Source organism: Mandrillus leucophaeus, unplaced genomic scaffold (assembly GCF_000951045.1).
Source record: "Mandrillus leucophaeus isolate KB7577 unplaced genomic scaffold, Mleu.le_1.0 Scaffold116, whole genome shotgun sequence".
Classification (NCBI taxonomy): Eukaryota; Metazoa; Chordata; class Mammalia; order Primates; family Cercopithecidae; genus Mandrillus; species Mandrillus leucophaeus.
In genome coordinates, this window is record NW_012099876.1 from 3,951,523 (window position 1) to 3,965,004 (window position 13,482).

The window sequence follows — 13,482 nt, forward strand, 5'->3', positions numbered from 1 at the left end:
GGTAATTGGTGTCAGATCTGGAACCGGAAAGTAGAACAGGGTTTAGGAAACATATTCATTATAAGGTTTAACTGTTGTAATTGTGGCTATTATTGAAAAAAGAATAAAAGATGCATTGAAAATGAAATGGGTAATTGACAATTATCAAAATAAATGTGTTAAATAACTCACTTAACTACATAATTCAGACAAAAGTCAGCATTGTAGTTTCTTCCTAATTAAATAGATATTTAATACTAGTTTTCTATGCATGAAAATTAAAACAGAAAACCCTTTAGAATCTTATTGCTTCCTCTTATTTAAAAACATTTAATTCATTGCGTTTAGTATTTCTATGATTTATTCATGCTGTGGCATGTATCACTACTTTAATCCTTTTTATAGCTAATATTCTATTTTATGGATATACCACATTTTGTTTGTTCATTCATTAATTGATGGGCATTTGGCTTGTTTCCCTTTTTTGACTATTATGAATAATGCTGCTATGAACACTCATATAGAAGTTTTTGTGTGAATATATGTTTTCAATTTTCTTGGGTATATATACACCTGGGAGTGGGAATTGCTAGATAATATGATAGCTCTATGTTTAAACGTTTGAGAAACTGCAAGGCTGTTTTTCAAAATGAAACTACAAGACTGTTTTTCAAAATGAAACTGCAAGACTGTTTTCCAAAATGGCTGCACTATTACACATTCCCATCAGCGATGTCTAAGGGTTCCAACATTTCCACATCCTCACCAACACTTGGTATTGTCCATGTTTTTGATTAGAGCCATCCTCATGAGTGTGAAGTAGTATTTCAATGTAATTCTGACTTGCATTTCCCTCATGACTAATAATGTTGAGATTTTTTTCTTGTGTTATTGGTCATTTATTTATTTCTTTGGCTAAGTGTCTATTCAAATCTTTTATTTTTTAATTGAGTCACTTGTCTTTTATTGATGAGTTGTAAGAGTCCTTTATATATCCTGGATACTATAACTTTATCAGATATATGATTTGCAAATATTTTCCCCCAATCTGTGGGTTTTTACTTCTTGATAGTATTCTTCATAACACAAAAGTTTTTTCTGAATGATGTCCTGTTTATCTATTTTCTCTTTTATTACTTGTATTTAGGTATTATATTTAAGAGGTATTATACCTAATCCAGGGTCACAAAGACTTACTGCTATGTTTTTGGCTAAGAGTTTTATAATTTTGCCTTTTATATTTAGGTCTTTGGTCCATTTTGAGTTAATTTTTTTTTTTTTTTTTTTTTTTTGGTATAAGATGTGAGGTAGAGGTCCCACTTTATTATTTTGCATGTAGATATCCAGATATCCAGTTGTCTCCATATCATTGACTGAAAAGACTATTCTTTTTACCACTAAATCGTCTTGCAACCTTGCTAAAATTCAATTGACCATAAGTGTATTGGTTTATTTCTGTACTCTCATTAGATTCCATTGACCTATATCTCTATCCTTATGCCAGTACCGCACTGTTTTGTTTACTGTAGCTTTGTAGTAAATTTTGAACTCTAAAGTGTTAGTTCTCTAATTTTGTTCTTTTTCAAGAGTGCTTTGGCTTTTCTTACTGCCTCCCTTGCATTTCCATATGGATTTTATAATCAGCGATGTCAACTTCTGCAAGAAAGACAGCTAGGATTTTGATAGGATTGTGTTGAATCTGTAGTCCAATTTTGGGAGTACTATCATGTTAACATCATCTTCCCATTCATGCACGTGGACTAGCTTACCATTTATTTGATCTTCTTCAATTTTTGTCAGTAATGATTTGTTTTCAGTTTCAATTATTTTGTTTTCAGTTACAAGTCTTGCACTTCTTTTGTTAAACTGTTTCCAAATATTTATTCTTGATTATATAATTCTCATAATAAAATTCTGAAATCTTATTAATTTCATTTTTGTGGCCATGCACTTTAAAACTTGCCTTTTAACAAGACTTCCAGATGATTCTTATGAACATTAAGTTTGTGAAGTGCTGCTCTATTGACAAACTGAACTCACGTGACATTCCACACAGCACTGGCAAATTCTGTCCCGTAACTCCGCTAGCTCTCCAACAAGAAGTGACTTGAGGCAGCCCAAGGATACTACCTAAAACAATGAATTAAATGTTTTTAAATCAGAGGAAGCAATAAGATTCTAAAGGGTTTTCTGTTTTAATTTGCATGCAACGGAAAACTAGTATTAAATATCTATTTAATTAGGAAGAAACTACAATGCTGACTTTTGTCTGAATTATGTAGATAAGTGAGTCATTTGAAACAATTATTTTGATAATTGTCAATTATCCATTTCATTTTCAATGCATTTTTATTCTTTTTTCAATAATAGCCACAATTACAACAGTTAAACTTCATAATGAATATGTTTCCTAAACCCTGTTCTACTTTCTGGTTCCAGATCTGACACCAATTACCATTCTGATTTTGGACAAACCACTTAATATTTGTAACTTACAATTTTTTCAACCGAATAATAAAAGAATTGGACTAGATTTCTCCAACATCTCTCTCTTTTGGCTTTACATTATATAATGCTAACTTTTCATCATATCCAAACATGCTATATAATTTTATGAACTGTTACAGAGTCAGTCATAAGCGATATAAAGTATGATTCTGAATAAAGGCTGTTGGGTCTCATTTTTCATACATAGTTACAAAAACAGATCAAATTCAATAAAGGTTTTATAGTCATGACAATATATTCTCTTAACTTGCAATGTGGTTTTAGGAAACAATGAAACAAATTAAACAAATGCATGATTCCTTAAATTTAGTTGACATGGGATTTAGTTACATGTAAGACTCTCCTCCCCCAGCCAGATTAACCCTGTTCTGTATATTTAATACTCATCTTCCCCCTAAATTTCACAATAATAATTTTATAAAAATCAGTGTGTAAACTGCTGCATTGTCATGAAAGGCTACTAATGATACCTTTCAAAGATAAAGTGAACGTTTTTGTAAAAAGCCACCAAATTGGAGGCATTTACCAATATTCATCTTCCTATGGCATCACTACCCTAGATGTACTTTGCAATTTTAATAAAGCCTTGTCTTACTTCAGGCTTCCTAGAAATAGAGCACGAGGCAGGGATTCTTTCTTGCTCGGTGATTTATTGAGGAAGTGCTCTCAGAGGAAACCGGTAAGAGGCTGAGGATAACAGGAACAGACAGGAGAAGGGGGCTGAGCAGAGATGGGCATCCAACTGGAATCTGGCCTTTGCTGATTACCAGAGCAGCTCTGGCTGCGAATGGTGAAGTGCTTTTCTATCGACAAACTGAACTCAAGTGACATTCCACGCAGCAAATTCTGTCCCATAACTGCTAGCTCTTCAACAAGAAGTGACGTGAGGCAGCATAGTTACAGAAAACAGCACAAGAACCAAGGATACTAAACACAGTGACTTAAATGTTTTTAGGTAAGAGGAAGCAATGAGATACTATAGGGTTTTAATTTCTGGGCAATGGAAAACTAGTGTGAAATATTTATTAATTAGGAGGAAATGACAAGGCTGACTTCTCTCTGCATGATAGACAAAATTGAGTTCTCCAACCATGAGGCAAGGTGCTGGACTTTTGTACCCCTGCACTATTCAGTTGATGGGTGAGTGGATTGTAACTTCCCAGGCATCTCCTGGTAGGCGGGCCCCACTGGCCAAGGACATTTCCCAGGAGAGTGAATGGCTGCGAGCTGCTAGCAGTAGCACTCACAGCAGCTAGGGAAAAATGCACTGCACTGATCAGGTAAAGGGCCAGCATGTACCAAGGTCCAGTTCCACAATTAGTGGATAAATATTTAATAACATTATTTTAAAAAATAATTAGGCTGTATCACTTTGATACTTTTTCTCTAGCAGAGTGACTAAAGAGAAGCAGGTTTTTAACTGGAATTTTATTTCTGTTGTGTCTCTAGCCAAAGCTATGCTGACGTTTGATAGATTTTTTTTTTTTTTAAGAGACAGGGTTTCACCATGTTGGCCATGCTGGTCTTGAACTCCTGACCTCAAGTGATCCACCCGCCTTGGCCTCCCAAAGTGTTGGGATTACAGGCGTAATCCACCGCACCCAGTCAGAATATTTTTTCATAAAGAATAGAACAACATTATAAAATTTTATGCATTAGGGACAAATTTTATTTTACAATTTTCATTTCAGTGAGTCACAAGATATTCAACACAAAATGAAATTTCACAAAATTTCACAAAATGAAAAATTTGTTTCAGATTCAATGTCTGCCTCCATCATCCATATTCATTCTTCCAATCTCTCAGACCAGAAATTTGGAGTATGTGGCTTCTCTACCTCACACAATTTGCTCTAACTTCAATATATACTCCAGAAATTACTGACTTTTCACTGTTTCTATGATTCCCATGTGTAATATATAATGCTTACAATGCATACATGCATACAATAATACAATAAATCTGTGTCACAACCACACCTAAACTGTTAAGTTTATATGATTATAAGCTGAGAGGTTTTGCTGATCTTGGCTGAGCTCAGCTGTGCGGGTCTTCTGGTCTTGGCTGGGGTTCACTCACACACAAGCAGCTGACAGTTGGCTGATCTAGGATGGCCTCAGCTGGGATGACAGGCTGTTTCCTCACCTTCCAGCAGGCGAGCCAGTCCCAAGAAAGAGAAGGCTGAAATAGGGAGGCCATTAATTGAGCCCATCACATGAAATGCATCTGCCACACCAATACAGTTTGATATCAACTCTCACCTGGATGTTTGCAGTCGCCTAACTCTTCTCCTTTCACTCACTATGCTGCCTTACAAACCTATTCTCCACAGATCAGCTAGAGCAACCCTTTAAATCCTAAGTAGAATGCTACCATTCCTCTGCTCAAAATACTAGAGAGGAGATGCCACAGTCTTTACCATGATCTTCAAGACCCTATGGGAGGTGGCCCTGTCTTACCACCGTAGCCTCCTACCACTGCCCCAACATGCACACTGAGTTCCAGCCATAGCATCTGTTTCTTCATTGATCTGCCAAGGACATGAATGACTCAGAATCTTGAACTTATACTTCCCTCCGAATCCACTGAGCCTACTCCCTCTTCTTCTCAAATGGCAACTTCTCTGGCCAACCTATATGTACTAAAACGTCCATCCAGCACTCTATGTCATCCTTACCATGGTTTATTTTTCTTCATAGCACCTACCAATTTGTGAATTACTATATATGCATTTTTGTTTGTATGCATCTCTCTCCCTGCACCAGTATGTGAACTCCATGAGACTGGAGAGCGTATTTATTGTGTTCACTGCTGTAACCCCAGTGTCTAGAACAGTGCCTGGCACACTGTAGGTGTTTAATATTGATTTGTTAAGCTAAGCCAATGAATAAATATTCTTTTGTCTATGAGATGATGTTTAAAATTATTCAATTATTCACAACTGCCTGTAAGGAATGAATGTTAGTGAATTACTGTGATACCAATGAAAGTTAAATGATGCAATGAAGATTGGGTGGATCACAAGGTCAGGAGTTTGAGACCATTCTGGTCAATATGGTGAAACCCTGTCTCTACTAAAAATGTCAAAATTAGCTGGGCGTGGTGGCGGGCGCCTGTAGTCCCAGCTACTCAGGAGGCTGAGGCAGGAGAATCGCTTGAACCTGGGAGGCGGAGGTTGCAGTGAGCTGAGATCACACCACTGTACTCCAGCCTCAGTGACAGAGTGAGGCTCCACCTCCAAAAAAAAAAAGATCTAAATATTATTATTCTCTGCCCTCATCTGCTGTCTTGGCTTTAGGTCATGCTTAGATCTTTTTCAGGTGCAATTTGAATTGATGCAACTAATGGAAACTAGAACAGAAGTTCATATTGAACTATTGTATTACACTATTGGACTCATCTTTCAGTATCACCAGGTGCATAAGGATAATGTCAAAAGTAATTCAAGAGAAAGAAATATGATCGCAGCTTAACACAATGTAAATTTATTATTTGTACTTTTTGTCTAAATGGTTTGCCTAAAAGACTGAAAGACGTTTTATATTAGTTAAAATACTTGAGGATAATAACATAAAAACAGTTTCCTTTCCGACTTGTTTATAAAAGGAAATCTTCACTGTTTTGAACATCAGTTATTTTAAACTTTTAAGCTGTTAGCATAGGAAAAGCAACCAAATTCTAAGTGCAGTAATCACTTTACTGCATGGTCATATGAAATCAAGGCGATGTTATGGGTATTACTGGAAAGCTGGACAGAGTAATGGGAGAAGTGACTAAAAGTATGCAAAACTAAGCAGATTGTGTCTCTAGATTATTTCCTATCTCAAGTTTAGTTATTTACTAATTTGGCAACATCTGACCTATCTTTACTTGTGAGAAAATAAAGAAACACATAAACCAACTCCCAGAATATGGTTATACATAGGTGTAGCCATGACTTTGAATGTATTTGTTTGAATAGCATAAAACAAAATAAAAATAAAATCTTGTTATAGTGCAAGAAATGGCAGTCATTAAACTAAGATGAGGCAAGTGCCATGAAGTATGAAAATATGGTACTTGAATTCTATTTATTAGAAAGTCTTCAGTGAGCTGAGCATGTTTTTTTAACAAATTCAATTACTGATTTGAATATTTATTATACTTAATTATTGCAGCCATGAAAAGAGGTGCTGGCTGAGGCTGCATTTAATAAAAACATTTAATCAGCTTGAGGTTAGTAAACCATTTAATTTGTTTTCTCATGAAGATTTAACTTCTAAAATAATTTCATTTATATATAGCCCTAGATTCCAGTCTACATAATATACAAATCATTTTAGAATGACACTAGGTTATTTCAACTGCTTTTCTAGAGAAGTGTTAAATAAGGGAGTAAAGTTTTGGCTTTTTCTATAATTGAAATAAGTGTACAATGAGCAGTAACTTCCTGATTTCACTGCTATTTTGTTTCATCAACATAATGATGTAGATTTACTCTGCATATATATGGAAGAGTGAAAGAAGGTTGCGAAGGAATAACTATCAGTTAATATAGGCTATATAGTAGTTATTTTTACAAATCAACTATAATTTCTGAATGGATATTCAGACCATATTTATATTACATAGAGGAGGTAGACACCAAAAGATTTAACAAATGTGCCAAATATTGGTGAATATTTAGTTAGGTACCAAAAGGATGTTGTATAAATTAAGATGCTTTTGGCCATAAGAGACTCATCTCAAAAATGGCTTGAAAATATGGGGAATTATTATCCCACTTAGTATGAAGTTAAAGGTAGGGCAAGTCCAAATTAATTCAAGTTAATTAAAGCCCCAAGTTCTTGGAATTTGCTCTGCTGGTCTTAGCTGGTTAGCTTTTGTCCTGAAGTTTGTAACTTCATGACCAGAAGATGACTGAAGTATTTTCTAAGTATAAAGCCTGAAGGTGTAAACCAGGTAGTCTCAGTAAAACCACTGATGCGTGGTCACCTTTCCCTTAGTTGACAAATATTTGTCTTCCAGATACTTTGAATCAGAATGGGCATTTTAACTAAGATCCAGTACAACTAAAGGCAATAATCAGACAAATGATAAAATAATTATTCTGAGCTGAAAACACAGTCTGAATATTGGAAGAGGTTCCTGATTTCCAGGCAGAATTGATAAGCAAAGATATCAACCTAAACACATCTTGGTTATAGTCTAAAATTTAAAGAATAAATGGGAAAAGATTACGAACTTTAAGGAAGAAATAACAACTTACACATAAAAAGGAAAAACTATCTGTTGACAGATTTATCACCTGCTAGATAAGAGCAGAATAACCATTCACTAGGAGAAAACGGGAGAAGCTAGAAGATACTGGAGTCACATGTATAGAGTACTGAAGAGAAAAAAAAAAACCTAGAAATTCAATACACAGCTAAGATATCATTTACCTATAAATGATACATGGTAAAATAAAGGGTAAAATAAGGATATTTGCAGATTCACAAGGAGAAATTGGCCTTCAGGTACCCAGCTGAGGAAAATCCTAAAGACAAAACTCTAAGAAAAACAAACTAACCGGGTGCAGTGGTGTGGGCCTGCAGTTCCAGCTACTCAAGAGGCTGAAGTAAGACGATCGCTGGAGCCGAGGGGTTCTGGGCTGTACTGCGCTATGCTGATCAGGTGCCCGCACTAAGTTCGCCAACAACATGATGACCTCCCAGGTGGAAAATGGAGCAGGTGAAAACTCCCGTGCTGATCAGTAGTGGGATCGTGCCTGTGAGTAACTGCTGCACTCCAACCTGGGCAACATAGCAAGACCTCATCTCTAAAAAACAAACAAACAAACAAACAAAAATGATTTGGACAAATGTCAAGATAGAGAGAGTAAAAGAAGAAAGTATTGAAGACCCTTCAACATAAATTGGATCAGATAATAAAAATAATAGCAAAGTTCTTTTCATTTTGTATCCTTAATTCCTCACCATAATCTTAGGAAGTGAATGTATTAATTATCTTTTGCTATATAACAAATTACTCCCAAAACTTAGTGGCTTCAAACAACAAATATGATTTTACAATTTCTGTGGGTCAAGAATTTGGAAATAGTGGCTCTGGCTCAGGGTCTCATTTAAGGTGGTAGTCAGGATGCCAGCCAGGGCTGCAGGCATTAGAAGGGTCTGCTTCCTCAATGGCCCACTCACATGGCTGTTGGCTGAAGGCCTCACTTTCTCACCTCATGGGCCTCTTCATAGGACTGCCTGAGTGTCCTTACGGCATGGCAGCTGGCTTCCCCCAGAGTGAACATTCTGAGACAGAGAGTTAGAAGGTACAATGTCTTTTATGACTTCATCTCATATGTCACACGCTGTCACTTCCACTGTATCCTATTCACCAGAAGTGAGAGACTAAATTCACCAAACAGAAAAGTGAAGGAGAATGAGGTTTCAGTTTTTTTGGGGGGAGTTGAAGAACGTTTGGATATTTTGAACAACCACAATATAATTCTTCTTTTCACTGAAGCACAAAGAATTTAATTTGTCCAAGTGTACACAGTTAGCAGGCAACGTCTTTGAGAAAAAAATCCATATAGTCTGATACGAGCACCCAAACTCATAACCACAATGTGAATCTAACTGTTTTTCAATGAAAAAAGAAAGAAAGAGTGCCTTCAAATGTGGCATACGCATTCACATGGAGCTTTCATACTGCCAGTGATAGTACCATAGTTATCTGGAATTAGAAGTTCTAACTTATCTTGGCAAAACTGCAGACTTATGGCTGGGTAGAAGGTTGGAGGGATGTAAGGTCATTCTCAGGATCTCATCTGGGAGAAGAAAACAAAGTGGGGAAGTAGAAGACAAAATGTTTTTTTAGGTTGGAAAAGGACTGGGAGAATCAAGCATCTAAAATGGGCACAAAGAGTTACTTTATTTTATTAAAAAAAAAAGATGTTTGACTATTAATGCCTGAAAACAGCAGGTGATTATTAATGGGATGAAAAAGTTCATTAGATTCTCCAAATTAGTAAGGAAGGACTTGAAGACCAAATTGATACAAATTAAAAAAAAAAAAAGATGTCATAGAATAATCTAAATAATAAACAATAAATGAGACTGAAAAAATAAAATCAAGTATATCACTTGTTACACTAAATATTAATATACCAGATTCTCTCATTAAAAAACAGAGAAAGTCAAGTTAGATTAAATAAGAACAAAAAGCTACCTATGTACTATTTATAAGAAATATTCTTATAAACCAATTGACAATGAAAGATTAAAAATAAGAGATTTGAGGCAAGGCAAGCAAAAAGAAAGAAATATTAAACAAGGAGAAATTCAAGGTTATGGGCATTCCCTAAGGAAAAGGATGACATAGTGTTACAGTGGCAAAAGTTACGAAGCAGATGACATAAATCTATATGCACAAAAAGTATGGCCACAAAATACATTAATTGAAAATTACTACAAATATAAGGAGAGTTTGATTAAAATACTTATTACAAGGGATTTAACATATTATAAAAATTAGGCTGATGCGGTAAATTTAAATATAATCAAATATTCGGAAAATACAATAATACAACAAAGTTGATTACATATATTCATTTCCAGATAATATACTTAATGCCTATGAAATTGTTCTTAAAATCAATTATATATTTAAGCACGCGCGCGCACACACACACACACACACATCTTTTCTAAAAAATCGGGATTTAATAGCCATATTATCTGATCATAGGCTGCTGAAAATAAATGACTTAAGGGTGGCCTAAAGTTTAAGTACTTGCAAATTAAGAAACATCCTCTCCCATTCAAAGAGAAAATTACAACTAATGTTACTAATTTTCTAGGAAGCAATTCAAAGAACACTTAATCTAAAGCCCATGAGATGCAGATGAAACTGTGTTCAGGAAAGAATGCATAGCCTTAAATGCTTACACTGATAAAGTAAATGAAAGGAAAAAATAGTTTTTATCCTAAGAAATTAGGAAAAAAGCAAATAAAGTGAAATATACTACTAAGAAATAAAGGGAAACTTACTGAATTTAATGAAATAGAAAACAATAAAATACATTAGAAAGGATAAAAATACTTTAAAAAATCTGCTCTTTTAAAGAATCTGTAAAACAGAAAGCCTTATGATTCAGATTAAAGGAAAAAAGTGTGTGTTTGTGTATATGTATGTGTGTATTGTTAAGAAAGGAGATACAACTTCACAATCAGAGAAGTTTCAAAGAACTACCGTTATATGGCAATAAATTTGAAAACTGAGAGGACACAGAAGATTGTGTGACAAATTAGAAATTATGAAAATTGACCTTATTCTGAAGTAGAAAGCAGGTATAGATCAAGTTTCATGCAAGAGTTTGGAAAGATGATTAAAAATGTACCCTCTGAAAAGCAAGCTGGGTGTGGTGGCTCATGCCTGTAGCCCTAGCTACTTGGGTGGCTGAGGCAGAAAGATCACTTGAGCCCAGAAGTCCAGAAGTTCGAGGCTGCAGTGAGCTGTGATTGTGCCACTGCCTTCCAGAGAAGAAAGAAAGAAAGAGAGAGAGAGAGAGAGAGAGAGAGAGAGAGAGAAAGAAAGGAAAAGAAAAGAAAGAAGAAAGCAAAACAAAAGCACACCAGACCAGATTTCATAGCTGTATTCTGTCTATCCTTAAAGAATACATAATTCCACTTATATTTTAAATATTCTAGACGACAGAAGAAGGAGGAAAGTTCTTAGGAACAGATAAGAGAATTCAGAGAAACCAAGATTCAGTAGCCTACAAAGAATGAAAATATGCTCATAACAAGACAGCTTTTGAGATACTCATTTCAAAATTGCAAAAACTCCCCCATGCAATCTGAAAGAGGCTTTACTTTATTTAAGCCAAAGAAAAGTGCAGATCCTGAATATATTTATCTACAAACGGCTCATATTCTAAAGTAATGCTATTCAACCCTCATTCACTCAGGAGCAGTTCTGTAATTGTTCCAATATAAAGGAGCGAAAACAATTTCTTAATGGAAGTATTAAGTAGTGTTCTATGTTGTCAACTAATTTATTTCCCATTTCAGACGTTATTTGACGTGTTTTCATTTCTCTTTTGGAAGGAAACAACTAAATATGTTATCAATCCATCATTTACTTGTACAATAAATAAAGTTCTAAATCACTGCACAGTGTAAAACAGCAAAGAGACTTCCCCATAACACAATGTCGTCCTGAAAAGTTTTGTTTGTTTTAGAAGAAAAAAATTTTAAAACCTGAGCACTATAAGATATGAATTTTGTAAATAATTATGAAAAGAAAGCAACAATAACAAAACTCTACTAACCTTAGCTCAATCATAAAAAGTTCCATGATTCATCAAATTTTATTTCCAATTAAATATGTTATCACCCAGTAGTATGCCATACCAGTTTCTAATTCATACTTCAATTATCTTCTAATTTAAATTAATGACTATAGTAGCTGTTACAGAACAACAGCTCTATAGCTTGCCTTTCAGACCAGTAAATAAGAGTTTAAGGGCCTGTGATAGCAAATGCAGTTTCTTATTGGATTTAAAGAAGAATTTTTATAAAAATGTGTGAGGTTATTCAATAGAATCACATTTAATTTGCCAAGCATTTTGCAGAATGCCTAGGACTATGTAAGAAGTATTAAATTTGCAAGCCCTTTGAATAGTTGTAATTTAAAGACAAAAACTGGTTTAATACCAGACAAAGATAGCAGCACAAGTTAGGTTATTAGGGAATTTAGACAATACATCAGTTTGTATCGTAACTTGTTGGCAAGAACAACGTGTAGTTTTCTGTCACCTCCCAACTAGCTAGGTTTTGAGCAGCAGGAATACTTAACACCCTTTCTTCCCATTTTTCCTTTGTGTTGTTCAGATTCTGACAATTCTATTGCCAGATAGCTCAGGGCAAAAATGATAAAGTTCAAGTTCAGAAGGCTCTGCAGTGTTCTCAGTTCTCCTCTGGTGAAAGAGGAGAAAGGTTGTGTCTAATTACTAATTTGAGATTTCCAAAATTTTACCCATGCCATGCCTGCCCCCTCATTAGCATGAAGCTGTTATTTAAATAGTTCAGCAATAAGCACTTTAGTAGCCTCCCTAGGTTAAAAAGATTGAAATTAAATGTGTTTATCTATTGTTTTACTATTCAACTACCTGATTATAAAAACAAAGATTTTTTTCATGAAACTCAGTACTCCTTCAAGGAAAAAAAGAAAATTCCCTAAAACAAAGTTAGGAGAGTGAATCAGACCACATGCTTATCTCCAAGGTCTCAATCAACCAACAAATGCTTACCCAACTTCTATTCAAAATATTTGCTCCAGTAGTTCTGATATGACCCAAGCAGAGTTTACACATTATTAATGTACTCCTTTCAGTCTTCTAGATATGTTTCTTCCTAAATCTACCGGATTCTCAAATAACTTCAGGAACTTTCTCCAGAACAGAAACAAGGTTGTCGCTGACATCAACTTTGTCTCCAAATATGGGGAAGATTATCACTGGAAAGATCTACTGACAACCTATAATACATAGTTGGAACTGTTTATCCACAGAAGTATTCCCCAAGAATCAACCACAGAGCCAAGATGGAGCTTATCTCATTGCTATGCATACTTCTTTTATGGCTTGTGAAGTCAGTTCATATTATTCCGATTTTACAACTGAGACCTAATGAACCTGAGTGACTTGTTCATCATCACTAGGCTCCATTATGTCCAAAAAAAAAAAAAAAAAAAAAGAAGAAACTCAAATGTGAGGCTTTGCCTACACTGAGAAACAGTAGTTCAAGAAATGGTGCCCTGGTTCTGTTAAAATAATCTGAGAGTTATGTGGTAAGTACTTGAGGGTGAATAGGGTAGCTTGACAATAAATTTACACTCAAATATCTCCAAGGAATCAAACTTACAGATTAATAATTAGTAATCAGGTCTTGTAAAGTAAATTATGAAAGAGCATTGATACCAAGATTAGCAGAAAGTTTTTTGTGTGACAAAACCAAGTT

General features: G+C 34.9%; 1 long non-coding RNA gene across 1 annotated transcript; it reads right to left on the minus strand.

Annotated features, from left to right (window-relative positions):
* Positions 1-4,128: 4,128 nt before the first annotated feature.
* Positions 4,129-8,769, minus strand: LOC105552864. The gene is made up of 2 exons (XR_001008082.1): positions 8,665-8,769; positions 4,129-4,633 (listed from the first exon to the last, which is right to left on the minus strand). It is a non-coding gene; the product is annotated as an uncharacterized LOC105552864 (long non-coding RNA).
* Positions 8,770-13,482: the final 4,713 nt, after the last annotated feature.